This window comes from Sus scrofa, chromosome 9 (assembly GCF_054392235.1).
Source record: "Sus scrofa isolate SSC_HxYL_T2T_F1_AM1 chromosome 9, Sscrofa_HxYL_maternal_Yorkshire_Landrace_v2.0, whole genome shotgun sequence".
Lineage (NCBI taxonomy): Eukaryota > Metazoa > Chordata > Mammalia > Artiodactyla > Suidae > Sus > Sus scrofa.
Window position 1 is genome coordinate 141478727 of NC_139391.1, and position 21377 is coordinate 141500103.

The 21377-nt window shown below is 54.3% G+C and overlaps 1 protein-coding gene and 1 non-coding gene across 21 annotated transcripts in view; both read right to left on the minus strand.

Annotated features, from left to right (window-relative positions):
• GRB10 (growth factor receptor bound protein 10) overlaps positions 1 to 21377 on the minus strand; it is a 160258-nt gene that overhangs the window by 110708 nt on the left and 28173 nt on the right. For 12 of the 20 annotated variants that reach the window (XR_014814227.1, XR_014814226.1, XR_014814228.1 and 9 more), the window contains 1 exon segment: positions 18405 to 18555. The exons of 4 other annotated variants lie outside the window; for them this stretch is intronic. The gene's annotated coding sequence lies outside the window, so the exon portion shown is untranslated. 20 annotated transcript variants of the gene reach the window in all.
• On the minus strand, positions 20982 to 21089 carry LOC146400248 (U6 spliceosomal RNA). The gene has a single exon (XR_014816922.1). It is a non-coding gene; the product is annotated as a U6 spliceosomal RNA (small nuclear RNA).

The following is a 21377-nucleotide window of genomic DNA, read 5'->3' on the forward strand; positions in this document are numbered from 1 at the left end:
GCCACCCTCGGGACGCAGCGGTGGGGGTGGGGTCCCGGGAGAAGGTGCGGAGGCCTGAGATGCTCGACTCCCGCCTCCTCTCTCGGGTCACGAGAAGTAAGAACACTCGCAGGAACAGGGGCAAGGGCGGTTCGCATTCTCTGCTTTAACCCGTCCCAGAGGCGTCCCGGCCCCTCACCTCCTCTCTGACCCTGAATGATTCATAACTCCTGAGGGCAGGAGGCTTTCTCAGGCCTCTGCGCCCACACGCATGGTTTGCAGCTCCGTCAGCGCTGAGCGTTCCTACCCTGTAGCACCGGCCTCAGGGATCACCTCCTCCAGGAAGGCCCCTAGGCTTGCCCCTCCATCACCACCACCCAAGATGGCACAGCCAGCATCCACTCCAGGCCCCCGGGCCACATGCCCGGCTTACACCCATCCTCCCACCTGCCACACGGGGCTGCAAATGCCCCTCCTGGGTCTCGATCCCCAGATGGGCCAGGTGCTCACTGGTCGCGGAGGCTCGCTCCTTGGCGACCCGGGCCTGAGTCTCAGGAAGTGCCAGTGAGAGACGCTGCCTGCTTCTCAGCCTGGGTCCCCACTGCGGGCTCTCTGCAGCCGCAGCCTCGAGGGCAGATTCACAAAGGGGTCTCTGGGGTCATCACGACCCCCGCCCAGAGGGGAGGAAACCAGCCAGCACCACGGGCCGCCTGGGGGCCCCTCCTCGCCCATGGGGACTGGCAGGGAGCTGGCGTCCCCTCCGAGGGGACAGCTCGCCCCCAAGGCTGCATTTCAGCAAAGTGACAAGAGCCTCGAGGACGCACGAACCAGGAAATGGAGCTCAGAAACCGCTCCCTGATCCCACCCTCTGGGCGCCGAAGGGCTCATTTCCCTGAAATTGCTGAGCAAGAGAAAGGAAGAAAAATTTCAAAGGTGGTTTGCTCCTGTCAACAAAAGACGGAAAATGAGGACAAAGGGGGAGCAGGGGACACACTACGGGAAAGAAGCCGCCCAGGAGGAGATAATCTGACGCTGTCAGGTCAGAAGCCACAGTGCGGGGAGCGAGAGCCCGGGGGGTAAAATTCCAGAAGCCCCACAGGCGCCCGCGAGGAGGGGCTGCGACCTGCTGCCGAGCGGTGTGACCCGAAGGCTGGGACAGAGTCTGGGGCAGAGGATGGATCTGGAAACAGTCAAGGGACAGGCCTCCTCCTGTTTCAGAGGGCGCAGCAGGGTCGGGACCTCCCCTAGAGCCACAGGTGGAATCTTCTCGAATCAGAAATAAAAGACTCGGAGTTCCCGTGGTGGCGCAGTGGTTAAAGAATCCGACTAGGAACCATGAGGTTGCGGGTTCGGTCCCTGCCCTTGCTCAGTGGGTTAACGATCCGGCGTTGCCGTGAGCTGTGGTGTAGGTTGCAGACGCGGCTCGGATCCCGCGTTGCTGTGGCTCTGGCGTAGTACGGTGGCTACAGCTCCGATTGGACCCCTAACCTGGGAACCTCCATATGCCATGGGTACAGCCCTAAAATAGCAAAAAGACAAAAAAAAAAAAAAAAAAAAAAAGAAAAGAAAAAGAAGAAGCAGAAGACCCACAGAGGCTTCCCAGAGGAACCGAAAGACCTGAGGACAGAAAACTAAGGACACTGATTCCATCAATCCAAGTAGTCAAGTCAAGGGAAGATTGGTTATGGGCTGAACTGTCGCTCCCCCACCCCCCCATCCCAGCACCCCCACCCCGCTCCCCAAACTCCCAAAACTCTGATGACGAAGCCCCACCACCCAAGACCTCAGAGTGTGGCTGAATTTGAAGGTAGGGTCTTTAAGGAGATAATTAAGTTAAAATAAGGCATTACCCTGGGCCCTAATCCAACCCAAGAGATGAGGACAATGACCCCTTGGGGACACGGGGGACATGGCCTTCTACACGCCCAGGAGGGGGGCCTCGGGAAACCCGCCCCCCCACACCTCGGTCTCAGACTTGCGGCCTCCAAAGCTGTGAGAAAATAAGTTTCTGCTGCTTAGGCCCCGGTCTACGGTACTTTGTTACAGGTTCCTAGAAAACTGTTCAGACCCAAGATATTAAAACACTACCAGACGGTCAATCACAGCTCAGAGGACCAGAAATTCCCAAATCTGTAACGTTTCTACCAATCGGTTAAGTTTTCTGCGAGTGTCTCTAGGATTCTTGAAATCCCCAGCATAGGAACAAAGGGATGACACGCAAGAGGCTGCTGGGCTGGAAGGACAACAAGGTGGCAGGAGCGCCCTGTCCCCACAAGAGCCCCCCTCAGGTCTCTGCAGGACCGGCAGTCCCACGCCTCCGAGCTCTGCCAGCCCCAGGGCAGTTAGTGTCCTGTGTCTATCCATCCAGGCTCTGCTGCCCAGCCCGTGAATCAAACACCAATCTGGAGGATGCCTCCAGGGCACTGGGTAGATGCGGCTCTAACAGGTGCAACCACTTGACCCTAAATAATTACCCTCCACAGCAGGGTGGGCCTCACCCAAACAGTTGAAGGCCTTAAGAGCAGAGACCGAGGTTTTGGAGTGCCCGTCATGACTCAGCAGGTTAAGAACCCAACAAAGTGTCTGTGAACCGCATGTGGGTTTGATCCCTGCCTCGCTCAGCGGATGAAGGATCCGGCATTGCCGGGCGCTGTGGTGTGGGTCACAGATGTCGCTTGGATCCGGTGTTGCTGAGGCTGTGGTGCAGGCCCAGCCACTGCAGCTACGACTTGACCTTTAGCCCAGGAGTTTCCATATGCCGCTGGTAAAGAAAAGAGAGACTGAGGTTTCCTGGAGAAGAAGGAATTTGGCCCCACGACTGCAGCAAACGCCCGCTCGAGTTTCCAGGCCGTGGGCCTGCCCTGCGAATTTCAGACTTGCCAGCAGTCCCCACAATCGATGGAGCCAGTTCCTTAACGTCAATCTCCTCCCTCTGTACACATATGCGGCGCTCTGTCTCACTGGAGAACACTGACCTATACACCCCAACCAATGGCTGCAAGACCCCAGGACCACACCACGATGTCTCTGCAGGCATCCCCACCACGAACACACGGCCACGTGGATCTTGGGACTCCAGCAACCAGCTACCAGCCCCTTCCCCAAACACTCCTCCCACCTCTACCCTAACTACAGCCTTGTTTCCGTGGGATGCTGTTTCTCCCCTTCAACCCATTCCCGACAGCCTGCGGGAGGGTCCGTGTTCCTCTGGCTCCTCCTTCCTGCACAGAGAACAGCTCCTCCTGGCCCCTTAAGGGTCCTATCTGCACCCTCCCATCAGGCTGTCCCACACCCCGCACGCCCTCAGAGACTCTGAATGTGTTAAATATAGGAAAACATATTGCTACTTCCCCCCGAGGTTTCAAATTTAATGGAGGTTAAGAGTGCCCAAAACATGTAAATGTGCCAGTTTTATTTTCTAAATATCACCTTTGAAAGTATTTGCCTGGAGTTCCCGTCATGGCTCAGTGGTTAATGAACCCGACTAGTATTCATGAGGTTGCGGGTTTGATCCCTGGCCTTGCTCAGTGGGTTAAGCGTTGCTGTGAGCTGTGCTATAAGTCGCAGATGCTGCCTGGATCCTGCACTGCTGTGGCTGTGGCGCAGGCTGGCAGCTGCAGCTCCGACTGGACCCCTAGCCTGGGAACCTCCACATGCCACGGGTGTTGCCCTAAAAAGACAAAAGACAAAAAAAAAAGAAAAGAAAGCATTTGGCAAACGTGATTGCTTTTCAGTCAGAAAAATATACATCCCGTGAGTCCTGTCAAGGAGATTCTTCCGTACAAGAAAACTATAGTTAGACACAGCAAGAGGGTTGGAATAATTGGTCTCTACTAAAATGTGTCAAACCCAAAGCTAACATCACATTCAATGAAAGAGAAAAAGCTTTGCCCTAGATCAGAAATGAGGCAAGGATGGCCCTTCTCACCACTTCTAATGAACATAGTATAGGAAGCTCTAGCCAGTGCAATCAGGTAAGAAAAAGAAATAAAAGGCATCCACATGGGAAACGGGGAACTAAAAATATCTCTTCACAGATGACACAATCCTATCAGTACAAAACCCTAAAATTTACAAATACACACATACCTAGAGCTAATAAATAAATTCAGCATGGTTACAGGATATAAAATTCAACATGCAAAAATCAGGTGTGTTTCTAAACACTAACTGAAAAATCTGAAAAGGAAATTCAGAAACCCCCATTCCAAATAGTATCAAGATAATAATTAGGAATACTTTTAACCAAGGAGGCAAAACACCTGTGCACTAACAATTACAACATGCTGCTATAAGAATAAAAAGAAGACACAGACAAGGAAGACAGCCTGTATTCACGGGTTGAAAGATTTAACACCATTAAGATGATAATACTGCCCAAAGCAATCTACAGGTTCAATAAAATCCCACTGGCATATTTTACAGAAATCAGCATAACCCTTCTAAAACTCATGAGAATTCTCATGGGGCCCAAACAGCCAAAAACATCTTGAAAAATATGAACAAAGTTGTAAGACTTTACATTTCCTGATTTCAGAACTTACCACAAAACCATGGTGATCAAGACAGTGTGATACTGACATAAGAACAGACAGACCAGTGGAATAGACAGAGTCCAGAAATAAGCCATCACACCTACAGTGGACTGATTTTCAATGAAAGGGCTGAGACCATGCAATGGCAAACAGGACAATCTTCCCAACAAGTGGGTCTGGGAAACTGACATCACCGGCGATGCAAAAGAATGAAGTCAGCCTCTTCCCTTATTCTACAAACAAAAATCAAGTAAAAATGGATCAAAGACCCAAAAGTGAGAATTAAAACTGTTACACGATAAATTGAAAACATAGGGAAATTTTTTCATGGGTTTTTTTTCACTGGATGGGACAGTGATTTCCAGAATATGACTCCAAAGGCACTGGGAACAAAAGAAAACAGAAAAATTGGGCTTCATCAAAATTAAACATTTGGGGGCATCAAAGGACACTCGTGACAGAGAAAAGACCCACAGAAAGGGACAAGAGTTACAAATCATTTATCTGATAATGGATTCATATCCAGAATTTATAAAGAACCCCTGCCACTCAACCAAAAAATACCCCGAACAACCACATTTAAAAATGGGCAAAGGACTGGACACTTGTCCAAAGAAGATGTTCACATGGTCAATAAGCCCAAGAAAAATGCTCAACACGACGAGTCATCAGGGAAATGCAAATCAAACCTCAATGAGATGCCAAGAAAGTAGGAAGTGCCGGGAGGATGCGGGGACACTGGAGCCCTTCTGCATTGCTGGCGGCAATGTCCCAAAACGGTGCAGGCTCTGTCAACAGGGCTACGACCACTCCTCAAAAAATTAAACAGAGAATTAACATACATTCCAGCATACATACATACATTTTTTATTTTTCTTTTTCTTTTTGTCTTTTTTAGGGCCACACCTACAGCATGTGGAGGTTCCCAGGCTAGGGGTCGAATCAGAGCTGTAGCTGCCAGCCTACACCACAGACACACAACACCAGATCCAAGGCTGTGGTCTGACCTACACCACAGCTCATGGCAACACCAGATCCTTAACCTACTGAGTGAGGCCAGGGATCGAACCTGCTTCCTCATGGATACTAGTCAGACTTATTACCACTGAGCCACAACGGGAACTCCACATTCCAGCAATTCTACCTCTAGGTATATGCCCAAAAGAATTGGAAGCAGAAGCTCAAACAAATAGCAGCACATCCATGTTCAGAGCAGCACCATCTACAACTGACCAAAAGGTGGCGCTAAACCAAGTGTACACTGACAGGTGAATGGACAAGCAAAATGCAGTCTGTACAAACAAGGGAGTACTACTCAGCCTTGAAAAAGAGTGGGATTTTGATACTTTCTACAACATGGATGAACCTTAAATTCATTTTGCCAAATGACATGTCAGTCTAGAGGGGATAAATACTGTATGACCTCAATTATATGAGGTAACTAGACTGGAAACAAAAAAGGAAAATAGAGGTTAACCAGGGTCGGGGTGGGGGGGATTGTTTAACAGGCACAGAATTTCTTTTTGGCATACTGAGAAAGTTCTGGAAACGGAATCACTGTTACACAACCCTGTGAATGTATTTAATTTCACAAAGCTGCACACTTAAAAGCAATGGTTACAACGGTAAATTCCATGTTTTATAGGTTTTACCTTCATGTTTAAAATAATTACGGAGAAGGCAGTGATTCAATGAGCTTCCTTTAATTAACAACTTTCGCTCATTTTTTTTTTTAAGACAACCACAAGATGCGGCAGAATTTCTTAGGATGCTGAAGCTTGGAGAAGCGTGAAGCTTCTGCCTGCTCAAGCCTTTCCATTTTGATTTCCCTTGAGCAGCCATACCTATCTCAGTTCTGTGGCTCTGCGTAACCCAGCTGTCTGAGAGGTGAAATGGAACCCATTCAGCAAGTCCTGCATAAAAATTCTCTCGCCACCCACACCTGACAGAGCTGAAAAGCACTGCCATCGTTAATTCTCAAGGGTAAGTCCACCTTCACAAGGATTCCACCATGAATAATGTATTGGAGGCTGTCCACTGCACTTGAATTTGGAACTTGTGATAAAAATTTAAATAATCTTCTTCATTAAGTTTGCACTTTTTCCCCTTATGGGACAGTAGTTCAGAAAATTAGTTCAGGCAAAGTCAAAAGCTTACTGATTCCAGAGTCAACATTTTTCTTCACACTGTCAATATTTACTCTTCTGGACCCAGCAGCTGAACGTGAACATATGCCTTTGTTCTTTGCAGTTCATGGTTATTTTTTTTTCCATGTTAAGGGCAATGTGTACTCAATTAAAACGATACAATTGTCACACACTTGAAAACTGCTGCCCTCAGTAGCACTTTTTCTGAAAAGCAGTGGGGTGCATCTACCTGGAACTCTGGAGACTTCTCCTATCAGGACCAATGACAGGTTTCACTAACAGCAGATCTGAGCCGTTCAGCGCTCAGCCTGCATGAAGCCGACTCCAGAAAAGGCGGCTGCGAGGGAGGCAGCAAACTCGTGGATGGGTGCCGCTGCCTCCCGCCACTCGATCTCAGGGCTCCAGCGACCCACCCTGACAGCCCCTCTCCTGCTCCAGCTTCCTCATTAAAGACGCTCCTCGTGACCTACTGTCTGGATATCAAGGCAGGATGACGGGCTGTAACCCACAACATGAGAACAGGGTCAGGCTGGGGCCTGCGGTCAGCAGCCCACCCCGAGTTCGCAGGCTGCCCTCTGCAGCCACTGCTCTCCCTGTCCCGCCCTCTCCTTCCCGCTCAGGGTCAGGGGTCAGCTCCAGATGGTCCCCTGTGCCCGCCTCCATCTCTGAGCTGCTACTAGAAAAACACCTGCTTGATGCCACCAGCCGCTCCCAGGACCCTGCATCCCGCCTGTCGGGATTACCTAAGCACGGGTCCAAAATGAGGGCTCGCACTGCCGGGAGACGCTACAGCATGTCCTCAGGAAAGGCCCTTTGGCCTCTCCAGAGCGTCTCCGTTTCCTCCTTTCTCTTCTCTCTCCCCAAACTCCCTCCTGCCCTTGCAGGACTCAGGGTCGGCCAGCCTGCCTGCCCCAGCCCTGCGAGCTCACTGCCCAGCCATCCCTGCTCCTCAGAACCGCCAGCACGCGCCAATCAATCCTGGCTCACTGTGAGTAGTTCATAAATCCTTCCTTGTTCAAGAACTCAGCCTTGTTCTCCGATGCACCCAGAGGGCACACAGTAGGGCCTTGAAAAGGATCTGCACAGCACTACAGGTGGACAGCATCATAGCAAAATGTGCCATTTACAACAGCAGAAAACGAAATAGGCCACTGCTGGTGGACAGGTTACATAAGATAAATATCTTGGTAATCATTCCAGAATAAACTGAAGTCACATAATTACACCGTGTATCTTAAACGTACACGACAGGACTGTATGTCAATTACATCTCAATAAAATCCGGGAAAAAACCTGTAAAAAGTTTTGAAAAAAGACAAAAACAAAACGAGCAGTTTCAGATCTTAAATCAATGCAGGAGCTGTCAATAGAAATCTGTCTCTTTCATAAGATCCAGAAAATCCTGCTCCTTGGTAGGAAAAATCATTGAGCAATGTTCATGATGTATTAAGAAAATCACTTGTGGAACTGAGAGCAGAATATCTGCACTTTAAATCATAACACGAGGATAAAAAGAAACTAAGAATACTTGAAACATCAAAGGGAAAGCAGAAAACAAGCAGACGAAGAAGTATATTCAACAAAGAAACAGCTGAGAAGACGGATGACGTAGCAAACAAACGCCGACGCTCCACCTCCCTCCTTTTAGAAATAATATCTAAATCCATTCCAACATCACGAGTTCCCCCTGAGGTGCACTGGGTTAAAGATCTGGTGTTGTCAACGGCGGCGGTGAGGGTCTGAGCCCCAGCCGGGCGCACGGGTTAAGGATTCAGCATTGCCGCAGCTGCGGTTTGGATCTGAGCCCTGGCCCAGGGTGTGGCTGAAAAAAATATTTTAATTAAAAAAAAAAATACCCAAGGCAATTTGAAATAGAAGAGCCTTAAACAGAGAGCTCTAGGACAGGGAGAGGCAGAACGGGCCAAGATACAAGAGCAAAACACACACTCAGACACAACGGCAGTGGCGGCAAGGATACAAACATGTAATTAAAACAAAGCAGCATGAATCCTCGCGGATAAAAGGATAATTAGTGATGGACAAAAGCAGCACAGGTCTCCGCCTCCAAATAACAAAGCAACACCATAAATGAAGCTTGAATACTAAAAACGGACATTATGCTCCAGGAAAAAGTTTATGTTAAAAACACACCAACTGGAGTTCCCGTCGCGGCGCAGCAGAAACGAATCCAACTAGGAACCGTGAGGCTGTGGGTTCGATCCCTGGCCTCGCTCAGTGGGTTAAGGATCCGGCATTGCTGTGAGCTGTGGTGTAGGTTGCAGATGCGGCTCGGATCCCGTGTTGCTGTGACTGTGGTGTAGGCCGGTGGCTACAGCTCCGATTAAACCCCTAGCCTGGAAACCTCCACAGGCCACGGGTGCGGCTCTAAAAAAAAAAGCAAAACAAAACAAAACAAACAAACAAAAAACACCAAGTGAAACTAAGACCTCCAAGGAGAAACTGAGAAAAAGCGTTTGTCTTTCAACACTTGCGGTCATCGCTGAGGGCAGAGGGAGGAAGAAATTTGGGATAAAAGAATGTAGAACATTCTGCACAGTGGGCCGGAAATCGCAGGTATTCATCAGAAGTGGGCATCTGCAAATATTTACAAACACCTGCGAATTATTTTTTAAAATGCCGTGCCACAGAGAACATCAGGGCATCTGCTAACATGTAAAGCTCTCCGGAGCTAAAAAACACCTGTGCCGAGACCCCTCCGCCAGTGGCATGAAGGCACTGACGCAGGACGGGCCACAGTGCCAACCCTCCCTGAGCTAAACCCCCACCACCTCAGAAGCACGGTCTTCAAGCGGGAAATGGACGCTCAGGTGTCTTTGCTGCCTACACATCTGCTTCCGAAATTAGTGAGAAAACGGCTCAAACGTCATCAGAAAAATTAAGGACGCTCTTGGATTGGATTTAAATGCTTCGCAAAATACGTAGAATCCAAAGTCCTTCCAAGCAACACCTAAAAGAGACGCATGTCCCTATAATGAAACCCAGGCCACCGAGGAGAGACTCCTTCTCTTCTACAGAAAACCTGAAAAAGAAGACCTGATAAGTTCTATCTGCACCACGCTTCCCAGACTGGACTGAGAGCTCCGGTCAAATTACAAAGGACTGAAGATGGTGACGTCGTGGGGACTGCCTCAACTTCATTCTTTCAGTGAATCTCATAAAAGGCCCCGGTCCCTCTCTTCCCAACCAGCCCTGACGTCCAGCGCAGCGGCAGGAAGAATCTCAGGGCCCCAGGGCCGCGAGGATGGGTGTGGAACCTGCACCGCGCCCCCAGCGCCACTGCAGAGCTGCCGAGACAGCAACATCCTAGAAGCATCTAGCAGCCTCAGCATGGCGAGCTGCTTGCCTCGCAGTTACTGATGGAGCAACAAAAAAGCTGGTTCCCTAGGCAGGTGTCTCAAGGTGTTGGGGGTGATGGGGGCAGAGAAAGGACAGGCAGCACCGCCCCTCCCAGGCAGGAGGGTCCAGACAACCAGCAGCAGGGCTGCTAGCAAGCCTGGGGGGACGGGGGTTCAGCCCCTGGAAGACCCTTCGGAGCCGCAAAATGTGGTGCCAAGGACATGAATCACTGACCCTAAACAATCAAGCAAGATCGCTGTGTTTTAATCTGAAAGGAACTGATGAGGCTCCAGCTCCTGCCCCTTGGCCGAGACTGTGGTGAACCGGGTAAAGGAAGCATTTCGGCTCTCGTGGCATCAGGTTCGTATAAACCACAGGTGGGAAGAGGCTGTCTCGCTTCGTCTCGGTCTCCAAAGCAGCGAGGAGCGAAGGTCGGGACCCAAGTATACTTCAGAGAGGGGCTTGGATCCAGTCACGGCACAGAGGACCACCCCACGTCACGCTGGGGCCAACCTTGACCACGCGGCGACCGACCGTGGGTCCTGTGCTTGTCCTGACCAGCGCGGACGCTGCACCTGCCCTCAGATTCCACAGCCCTTCGGTCCGTCAGGCTGCAGAAAGTGGGCGGTTCTGCGGGCTAACCCTGCCCCCAAGGCCCACTGTGACCCCAACGTGACTCTTTGGGGGCAAACAAATAACTGTAGCTCTAAGCGTATTAATTCAGTGTCTCATCGATTCCCACATAGCCAAAAGCCCCGACACAGGAAGCGCCGCTAGGCTCTCACTAGGGAGATGTGGCCTTGACCAGGAAGTGGCCGTGCTGGCGGCGCAGTCACAGCTCAGCCTGGAGAACCCAGGCGACCCTCACACGGAGCGTGTTTCTGAGCTGCAGGGCCGACCACAACCCAGCATCGCGCATCAGTAAGTTCCCTCTGGGGTACAGCTGTGAGGTGTCTGCTCCTGTTCCCAAGGAAACGACACAGGTCCAGCCACCTAGGACCATCAGGCCTGGGCTGGCCAGGAGGAGGTGTCCCAGGAGGTCACCATGTGTCCTTCTGCTGGGACCAGGGAGTCGACCTGCGCCTCCAATGTCTGCGATGAAAACAAGTCAGGGCTGTAAACAGAATCCCAGCATTCCTGGCCAGGAGCACAAGGTGAGAGGTGACCAGGTTACAAGACCAAACCACTGAACAGCACTCCCTGTCTCGGGTCGCTGAATGTCGCAGCGCTAGGAGACCTGACGACTCCAGGCTCCGCCTGCCTCAAGCTGGATTTCCTGACACAGCCCTGGCGTTTCCAGCTTCTTCAAGATCTGTTCCCTGTTTCGCTGTCATTTAAGCGTTCTGGCGCCTAGGAGTGGACCTATTAGATCCAGTTTAGCTACAGGTTTCAAGGCTTCCACATAACCCAATAATCCTTTTTTCTGGTATTAGTTTATATCATCCTTTTGGGGGGGGTAGGGCGGGGGGCTTGCCCGAGGCATTTGGGAGTTCCCAGGCCAAGGGTGGAATCCGGGCCAGAGCAGGGACACACTGGATCCTTAACCCACTGAGCCACAGGCAGAGCCACAGAGCAGGTGTGAAAGATGCCCTGTCCCACTCTGCCCAGGACTGCCACTCCATGGGGTTAAAGGCTCAGACACTGGAGGGAAAGAAAACCCTGTGCTTTTGCTTCAAACCCAGTGATTTCACTCTGAGGGCTCTTCCGTCTCTGTGGACTTGAGAAGAATGAGGGGAGCCGGCACGGCCTCCTGCCCTGCCCGCCCCACCCCCTCCTGAAAGGCGAGGGTGCCCTGGGCAGATCCAAGGCCCATGCAGACTCCACGCATGCTGCCCATGATCTGAAGAAGTTTCCAGGTCCCCCTCTACGACGGCGCCACCTGGCAGGTGACCACTTAGGGTTAGGACAAGGGGTGGGGCTGTGACCACCACCGCCCAGGGCTTCAAATCCATTTGAAAGATCAGATCTCGCACTGCCTTCTTATATAATTTCCAGCTATTTTAAAACAAAAATCTCCATGTACCCCAGTTAAAACCCTTCCAGTTCAGATACAATCTGGTTCAATCAGATACAATCAGGTTCAATCTACAGGAGACGAACTCCAGGTGCACACAAGACTTACAGGACCCGGGACCAAGGAGAGGTCCTCAGAGCTGTGTGCCCCTGTGACAACCTGCTACCTGGGGGGGCCAGGGGAGCAGATTAGTTAATGAAGCCCCGGGGTAGAGGTGTGCCTCGCTCTGCCTCCCCAGGACAGGCAGAGGGATGGCAGGTGCGTGATGCCGCGAGCAGCACAAAGTCCGGGGGCATCGGAGCCTGGGAAGCCTGCCCAGACCCCTGCCGCCACCCCTTGCAGGACTGAGACCCGGGCACAGGCGAGGCCCCGGGGGAGGTGGGGATACGCCTACCCTCAAGAGCAGGCAAGGAGCGAGATGGGCTGGGGCAGCCCTGTGACCCCGAGTGGTACCCACCAACCTGTGCGTTAGCCGCCCCCCGCCAGGCTGCGGGGTGGCGATGCACCTGACCGAGGGCCGGGGGGGAGAGGAGGCTTCCTGGCGGGTATGTGGGGTGAGCTTGGGAACGTGGAAGAAACTAGTCAGAGGTGGACACAGGAGGTGAGGGACAGGGGGACAGACCCACGGAGCCCCCACGGCCAAGGCTGTCCAGGGAAGACACGATGACGGTATCCACTCTGGCCACCGAACCTGAGGTCCAACAACTCTGGTTTCACGGACCAGGCACGACGCACCCCTCAGGGAGGAAGAGTGACCAGGACACGTCTTTCAAAACCATCCTGGGAAATCACAACTTCTGCTCAAGGAAGAGGTGCTAAAGCCGAAGCGCTATTTTAAAACCCTCTTGTTGTCTCACCACCTAAAATAGCTGGAACAGGTTTACACTCTGCGGTTGAGATGATGCCGAAAAGTCTTCAAATGCGCGAGTCTGGGATGTTTACAAACATTTCAAGCTACTTTGTGTGAGGTTAGGGCCTGGATCACAGAATTCGACCCTGTGAGAATATTACCAAATGGCACCCTAACTTGCTGCCCCTTACCCCCAAAGCAGGTTTTTACCCACTCTGGCCACACCCCACCCCCACATTTCAGGCCCTAAAAAAAGCCACAAGGAGTTGTTCCTCCAGAGGTTGTGTAAGCTGTGGGGTCTATCATTTTCAAAGCAGTACTTGCCCCCACCGGTTCGAAGAAGCACTAATCTCCCCATGAAGCCGTCCACATTCATCACACACCCTGTGGACCTCACACCCCCACCCATGCGTCTGCAGAGCAGGGGTCAGACGGCCTCTGACAGTGCAAAGAAGCAGCCCCTTTTCCACCCTCTTCCTCCTCCATCCATCTTCAGGCCCACAGCGCCGTTATTTCTGAAAGCCTGAGATGCCTTTAAATGGAGCTCTTCAATCCGTTTGTACTTCTTATCACAAATCTCAGCACATGTTATTCCATTCCTCCACCTTCCTCTAACTGAGGCTGTAACCTGAAAAAGAATTAACCCTCCTTTCAACTTCGCCTGGATTGTAAAGGCCTGTGACTCCACTACCCCCTCCTGAGCATCGCCGCAGGCTGCCCCCACTCTCAGAGAGAAAAAAGGAAGCTCTTTTTCCTGAAGACAGCCGGAATGTCTGGCCTGAAGATCACACAGGAGCCCTGTGGCAGCTCTCCCCGGGGGGTGTTCCCTAGAAGGAGCCCCCGCTGCTGCCTCGGGAGCCAGGCTCCCCCGGGGGGTATCAAGGCAAGAAAGCCTTTCGCAAAATTTCAGAGTCAGCCACGAGCAACGTCTTGGGAGATGTGGTTCTTAGAATTCGTATAAAAAACCTACATGGAAAGTTGCATGTGCTACCATCTTTGGATAAGGACCAAAACCAAACGGAGAGCTTTCTTGGAGTTCCCTGTTGGCTCAGCATGTTAAGGACCCCGCGCTGTCACTGCTGTGGCTCCAGTTACAGCTGTAGTAAGGGTTCAGTCCCTGGCCTGGGAACATCTGCATGCTGTGGGCGTGGCCAAAAAGGGAAAAAAAAAAAAAAGAGGTTTCTTTACTGCACCTTTTCTTGATTCTACCTAAGCAGGTGCAGGTGCAGGTACAGGCGGTCTTTGTCGTTTTTCATGCCTCCACGGCAGGGCCGCCCTGTTCAACAGAAGCTTCTGTGGGACAAACACGGCGAGGCAGGCAAGAGTCAGCCTTGGGACGAGACGGGCCAGCGTGTGCGATGCTTAACTCTAAATAACCAACAGTGGCAGAAAACACAGGTACTTATCAGGCTTTGGTTTCGCGCCTCCCCAACAGGTGAAGCCAAGTCAAGCCCACGGTCAAGGCCAGAAGGGCTAAGTTTCCATATCACGAAAATACATGCCTTCCCAGTCTGGCGTTGCTGGCCGCTCTCCCAGAAGGGCAAAGACAGAGGCCAGCTTGGGTGATGGACCCCCCCCCCTAGGCCGCAGACTCGGCCTGCACTGACCTCCAAGTCCACGACAGCTCACTGGTGTCCAGGCTGGGCCCTCCCGGACCACGGTCTGGGCCGTCTCAGAAGAAAGCTAAAGAAGCGCCCTGCACTCCCAGGAATCATCTGTGAAACGTGGGTCAAATCCAGCAAATCAGGGTCGGTTCAGAGCAGCCACAGAGGCTGGCCCCTGACACTACAATCAGACACAGCAAGACTGCGCGAGGCGGGGTCCACCCGTCTCTGGTCCCCCCCTCCCCGGGTCTAGACCCCTAAAGGAGAGACATCTTGGTCTCGCGGCCCCGTCCAGGGCTGGGCTTGCCTTGGACATGGTCTTGCTGACCGGTCCTGGCCCAGCTCTCTCCCAGACCAGAGCACAGTGGACCTGACGGGTAGGCCCGTGGCCATGCCCCAAACCGGGCACCCAGGACTTTGGCAGGAGGAGATGAGGTCAGGAACAGAGGCGAAAGAAAGGCACGGTACTCCTACGAGCCTGAAGAGGCACACGAGCGGTAAGGAATCCCCCCTGCAGCAGCTGTGTTACAACCACAAATGTCCACCAACCCACTGTGCTGGACCCGCAAAGAGGACACCCCTCAGCCCTGCTGGTATCGGGAAGGGAACAAGATGTGCGAGGGGGGTTACCTGGCATTTCTTCCCCTCGCCCCCTTCCCAGACCAGCAGGGTCCAGTGGGAGCCGAGTCCCATCCCCACAAGTGGGGAGGCTGGGCTCATGCACCTGCTCTCAGGGCCCAGAGGGGAGGGTGCTCCAGGGAGGTGTGAGTGGGGCCGAGGAGGCGCAGGACTTGTACCCAGGCCAATGGTGCTGGGGACGGGGCGGGGGTGGGGTGCACCAGGGGGTGTTCAGGCCCCGAGGCCACGGATGTCCACCTGTGAGGCCTGTGTTCTTTCCGCCAGAAGGCAACTCCCTGCTGAGAGGACGAAAGGGGATCGAGAGCCCCACGGCATCAGCCCAGGTTGCGCAGACCCCCCCGCGACCCAACGCTGGAACCAGAATGTCATACCCGTGCTTCCATGAGAAGCACAAACTCTCACACAGCCGAGCGCTGAGGGGCTGGGTCTCCCGGGGACGCCAAAGCAGGGGGGCGATGATTCCTCTTGCTCTGATCTGATTAGTGACCTTGAGATTTCTTCTATCAGAGGACGATGCGCTAAGATCAGGCCCCCCCATATCTGGAACCCCCCCCCCCCAGAACAAAGACCCTGCCCTATGTGAGGGGGCGCGGGCTGAGCGGGGTCACGGGGACACCGCACCTCGCTCTCGGGTTCAGCTGTGAGGTCGAGAAGCACAGGGGACACCTCGGGCTCGGGGTGTGCGGGCGGAGCGCCCAGAGGAGTCGAAGGAAAACAAGACGGGCTGCAGCAGAGGCTGCGAGGTCGGCCCGAGTACAGAGCAGACAGACACACGGTCGACGGGGAGGGCGAGGGAGGGGCAAGAGGAGAGAGAGGAGCAGCAGGAGAGCACGTTCCAGAAGCTAAAGGCAGGAGGATGCCGAGGCAGGAAGGGAAGGGGGACGTGAGCGCACCGAGTCTCTTAAAGACCTGCCTGGGCGAGCCAGCCCGAGGACCCCGGCAGCGCCGTGACCGCCCGCCTTGCAAAGACGGCGGCAGAAAGCATCCCATCCTCAGTTAGACTCTGAGACGCTTTAGACTGTACTGTAACCGGGAAGGACGACGGATGGACGCAACTGGGCGGAGAGGACGGAGTCTGCCCTCAGCCAGGCCCTGCGTGGCTCAGTAAGTGCAAACACGTGCGACGATAACCAGCCCTCCTCTGCCTGTGTCTCGAGGGAAGCGGGCCAGCGAGCGGCACCCTCCTGCTGTGCCCAGGGGGCCGCACACCTCTGCTGGCCTCTGCGGGAGGGCGTGCACCTGAGGCTGAGCCCGAGGCGGGACCGCTGCAGGGGACATGGAGCTTGGGGACGGCACCCCTCAGAGGCACTCGGCAGCCCAGACAACGGGACGCAGAGAGGATCGGGGGGCCCACTTGAGAGCACCGCCCCAGCGCCGGATCACTGGGAACGTGCATGTGCGCCGGGCGGGCAGGCGGCCATGCAGACATGAGACAAAGCTCCCGGCCTCACAGCCCCACGCCCCAGACCGGGGACACCAGAGAGGAGGCCCTGTAGTCAGCCACCAAGCACGCCTTTTCACTGCAATTCCTTGGCTCACCCTCTACTGTCCAAGACGATAAAGGCCCCCGTTTGACAAAAAGTAACCTGTCCGACGGCACAGTCTGTTCAAGGGCCATGAGAGTTCAAGAAAGTTGGAGAAGCCTGGGGCCTCGGGACGAGGGCAGGTGCAGAAGCTGCGGCCGCCCTAACTCCATAGGGGCTCCTGCATCTTCAGAGACTCACAGGGAAGAACGGCCCAGGAAAAGCCAACGGTCCCGCCCTCCAGTGGAGAGAGGCACGCAAACCTCCCACGTGGCCCTGCTGACCTTGGAACAGACACGCAGAAGTTCCCCAGCGTCTCAGCCAAGGCTGACCCCGGAGAAGCATCCGTGATGAGTCCAGTTAATACAGAGGGTTGAAAACACTCCGCTCTGTGCTGTGGACAGTGGAGGAAACTCGGGAGTCAAAGGTCAGGCAAGGAGGCAATGAGGAGAGGAGGAGAGACAGGTGGGCAAGGCAGCGAAAGCCACGGCCTTCCTGCCAAGGAACGTGGGCCCCAACCTGCCAGCCTCCCTCCACCCGGGCCTGGGGTCCCCTCTGTCAGCGGCTAAACTGAATCCCTAAGTTTAAGCCCTGACCCCAGGACCTCAGAACGTGGCTGTGCTTGGAGATCGGGCCTTTAAAGATATATTGAAGGTAAGGTGAGGCCTTTACAGGGGCCCCGACCCCACAGATGGCTGGTGTCCTTATAAGGAGAGGACAGAGAGGGAGGTCCCGTCGTGGCACAGAGGAAACGAATCCAACTAGGAACCATGAGGTTGCGGGTTCGATCCCTGGCCTCGCTCAGTGGGTTAAGGATCTGGCGTTGCCGTGAGCGCTGGTGTAGGTCACAGACATGGCCCGGATCTGGCGTTGCTGTGGCTGTGGTGGAGGCTGGCAGCTATAGCTCCAATTAGACCCCTAGCCTGGGAACCTCCATATGCCATGGGTACGGCCCTAAAAAGACAAAAAAAAAAAAAGACAGAGAAACTCACACGACATCATATGCAATGACAGGGAGGAGACGGCTGTTTCCACACCAGGGATGAGGCCTCAGAGGCAACCAGCCTGCCGACATCTGGATCTCAGACCTCTGCCTCCAGGACTGCAAGGCAGTGCACGTAACGGTTCAGGCCACCCAGCATGAGGTACTGGCTGCAGCAGCCGAGCTGACCAACACTGCCCAGGGCCGGCCACCCTCCCGGGTGAAGGCTCCAGCAGACACCTTTGCTGGAGGACCACTGTAGCCTCAGCTCTCAGAGCCCCACAGGGAGGACTCACCCTGCCAGCTGCCAGGAGAGGAGGGCTGTCCCCAGAACAGCTGCTGCAGGAAGCACGGCGGCAGGAGGCCTCGGCACCTGCCCTGGATCCTCATGACGTCTGCCCCCCCATCGCAGCGCTAACGTGGGCAGAACCCCGCCCGCCAGGCCCGAGTCAGGGCCCTGCACCCGAGCGCCAAAAAGCACAGCGGCCACCCCTCGAGGGCTGTGGCCATAGTAATCGCAGAAAAACCTGCGAGCAGGTGACCTCCCAGGAGAGCACGGGGATGGCAGAGGTGCGTGCAGGGCAGATGGCAGGGAAGGCGGTCCTGGGTGGCCTCCACCCCCAACCCCCACTCAGCTCAAAGAGCTAAGATGAGGAGGGCTCGGCACGGGCGGGGGCTCCCGGCAGAAACCCTGGGAGGCAGGAAGATGCACCTACTGATAGCCCTGAATCAATAGCCGATGGGCCTGGATCCCGCCAAGAAGCCAGCGCTTACCTGTTAGGGCTGTGGCTGGGGCCCTGGGTGTCTGGCGGCCGCCCGGCTGGACAGAGAGGATCCAGGCGAGATGCAGCGGCCTGTCTGGGTCACAGGGCTGCGTGTCCCCACGGCCCCCTCCTGGGGCTCAGCATGGTGCCCACCGCCAACACTGAAAAGGCAGAGAGGCCGTCACTGAGGGCGCTGCACCTGCGCAAAGGCGAGTCCTCCCCCCTCCCCCAGGAAGACGAGTTTTAAAACACATTCAGAATATGCTTTTTCAAGGCGACTGCTGGAAAGACAGACTGTTTGAAGGAAGCCCATGAGAAGCAGGTCGCCACAGCAACTGGCCCAGGGACCGATGCCCGCAGGGACCCGAAAAGCCAGGGGAAGGGGCTGGGCTCCCAGCTCACTGCCCCAAGGCGGGTACGGCACAGACAGGGCTCCCCCCTCTCCCAAGGCCAAGTTTACCTAGCGGGCATGCGTGGAGCCCAGATCAAAGCCCTCGTGCTCCCCAGGGTCCTTTCAGGGGGGTGGCCCTCACCCCGCCTCACAGGGACCAACGTCTGGCCCTCAGGCCCCAGGCCTGGAGGCTCTCCGCATGGCCCACGCTGGTCCCATGGGAGGGAGCAGAGCAGGGGGACCTGCAGTCGGCATCCTGCCTGTCCCCTTCGATTTAATTTCCAACTGTGGGACAGAGGCGCCGCTCTAGGTGACGGGGGGGGGGGGGGGGGACCACGTAACGTGAGCATGGTCAGCTGGGGACCTCTGGGCTCCCTGAGTCTGGCTCTTCTGCAGGGCAGTGGGGGGAAAGCCCACCTCCCTAAGGGTCTGAGGACACGGCCCCGGAACGCCCGTGAATCCTCCAGAGTCCAGAAGAAACACACGCGGGCCCTGACTTAGGAGATCAGAACTCAGGAAAGCCAGGGGACAGCTGTGCCTCTGTGCATCTGAGCTGGTCCCTGCCTGCAGCACGGCATCCTTGGAGGGTGAACAGATCCCCCAGGGAACCCTGATCGTTCAACAGGGGAAACAGCACCTGACCTGCCTCCAACCTGACGTGGAAAAAGTCACAGGTCTAGAACTGAGAACACCACTGTGGCAAGTCCCGCCGGGCACACGGGCTGAGAATCTGGCGTGGGAGCCACGGTGTCTGAGCCACCGCCTGACCCCGGCCTTGCCGTCAGAGCATCCCCTGAGCCTCAGCGGCCCCCAGCTCCAGAACGGACACAAAGATACTATGTCCCTCCCGGGCTTTTAGGAGAATGAAAGACGCAGGTAGGCAGCAACACAGGGCAAATGTTAAATACACTAGTATGTAGTTACCAGCCCTCCTACTGGCAGATGCCAAACGCGCCGGCCGCCTGCAGGCTGTAAGGTCTGCTGATGTTCAGAGGGACGCGGATCTTTTTAGGAGCCAAAGACAGATCCCTGATCCAGGACAATTTGACTGCTCAGAGCTGAACAGCCCCCGCACAGGCAAAGGCACTTGATAAAATGTGCCTGCTTTCACCCTCAAAGAATCTAAGTCTGGAAAGTATTACATTGTTTATGTCCGGCGAAGTATCTCTAAATTCTAGCAGCTAAGTTGATCCCAAGTTTAAAAACTATATATATGGTCAAACAGGACCAAGGATCTTTTTTTTTCTTTGATTCTTTAAATTTTTTTTTTTTTTTTTTTTTTTTGTCTTTTTGCTATTTCTTTGGGCTGCTTCTGCGGCATATGGAGGTTCCCAGGCTAGGGGTCGAATCGGAGCTGTAGTCACTGGCCTACGCCAGAGCCACAGCAACGCGGGATCCGAGCCGAGTCTGCAACCTACACCACAGCTCACGGCAACGCCGGATCGTTAACCCACTGAGCAAGGGCAGGGACCGAACCCGAAACCTCATGGTTCCTAGTCGGATTTGTTAACCACTGCGCCACGACGGGAACTCCTGATTCTTTAAATTTTATGGCCGCACCCACAGCACATGGAAGTTCCCAGGCCAGGGACTGAATCAAAGCTGCAGCTGCGACCTACACCACAGTTATGACAACGCCAGATCCTTTAACCCACCATGCCAAGCCCACACTCCACAGCGACTCGAGCTGCTGGAGTCAGGGTCTTAACCCACTGCACCATGGCGGGGACTACGGTGTGAGGGTCCCTGAGACGGCAATGGGCTGGCAGGCTGGGAAATGCACAGGGGGTCAACGTGCCCGTGATCCCTCTAATTCTCCTAGTCCCAAAACTCTCCTTCTTCTGCAGAGAACCCCAAGCCTGCCCTGGATGCCAACCCCAGTGCCCCAGGACCAGTCCAAATTCAGCTTTCACGCACATGCCTTCCAGCTGACAAGAGACGTTCGGGGGATCTACTTTTTTTTAAAAAGAGTGACAGATAAGAATTTGTTTTTAAAAATTTTTTAAAGTAGAGTGGAGGTGATTTACCATGTTGTGCCAATTTCTGCCGTACAGCACAGCGGCCCGGTCATACGGACACACACATTCTTTTTCTCCTGTTGTCTCCATCAGGCTCCATCACAAGTGATTGGCCAGTGCCCTGTGCTGTACAGTGGGACCCACAGTTCGTCCGTTCTACATGTCACGGGTTGCATCTAAAATGATGGAAGGCTTTGGGAATGTGTGTCACCCTTGCCTGCCAGGGGCCCTGCTAATCTTCCCTGTGCTGTTCCAATTTTCATGTATGTGCCGCCGACGTGAGCACAGATTCAGGTTTTGCAGCAGGAAAAAGAATCTTCAGTTAGAGAAGGAGGACGCAGAGGTGCCTGCCAAGCTGGTCATCACATCAACCACTTCCGCCTGAGACGGTGGACACTGACCTTTGCACAAGACAGTGACACTAGGACATTTGAACCTAATGCACTGAAAGGAGTTACTCAGACACAGCATCTCCTCAGCAATAAACCTCCAGGCGCTGTTTCCATGAGCCCCATGGGGTGGGGGCGCAGGACCCCCACCAGACCTGGCCAGCTGCACACACACTCCTGGAGGA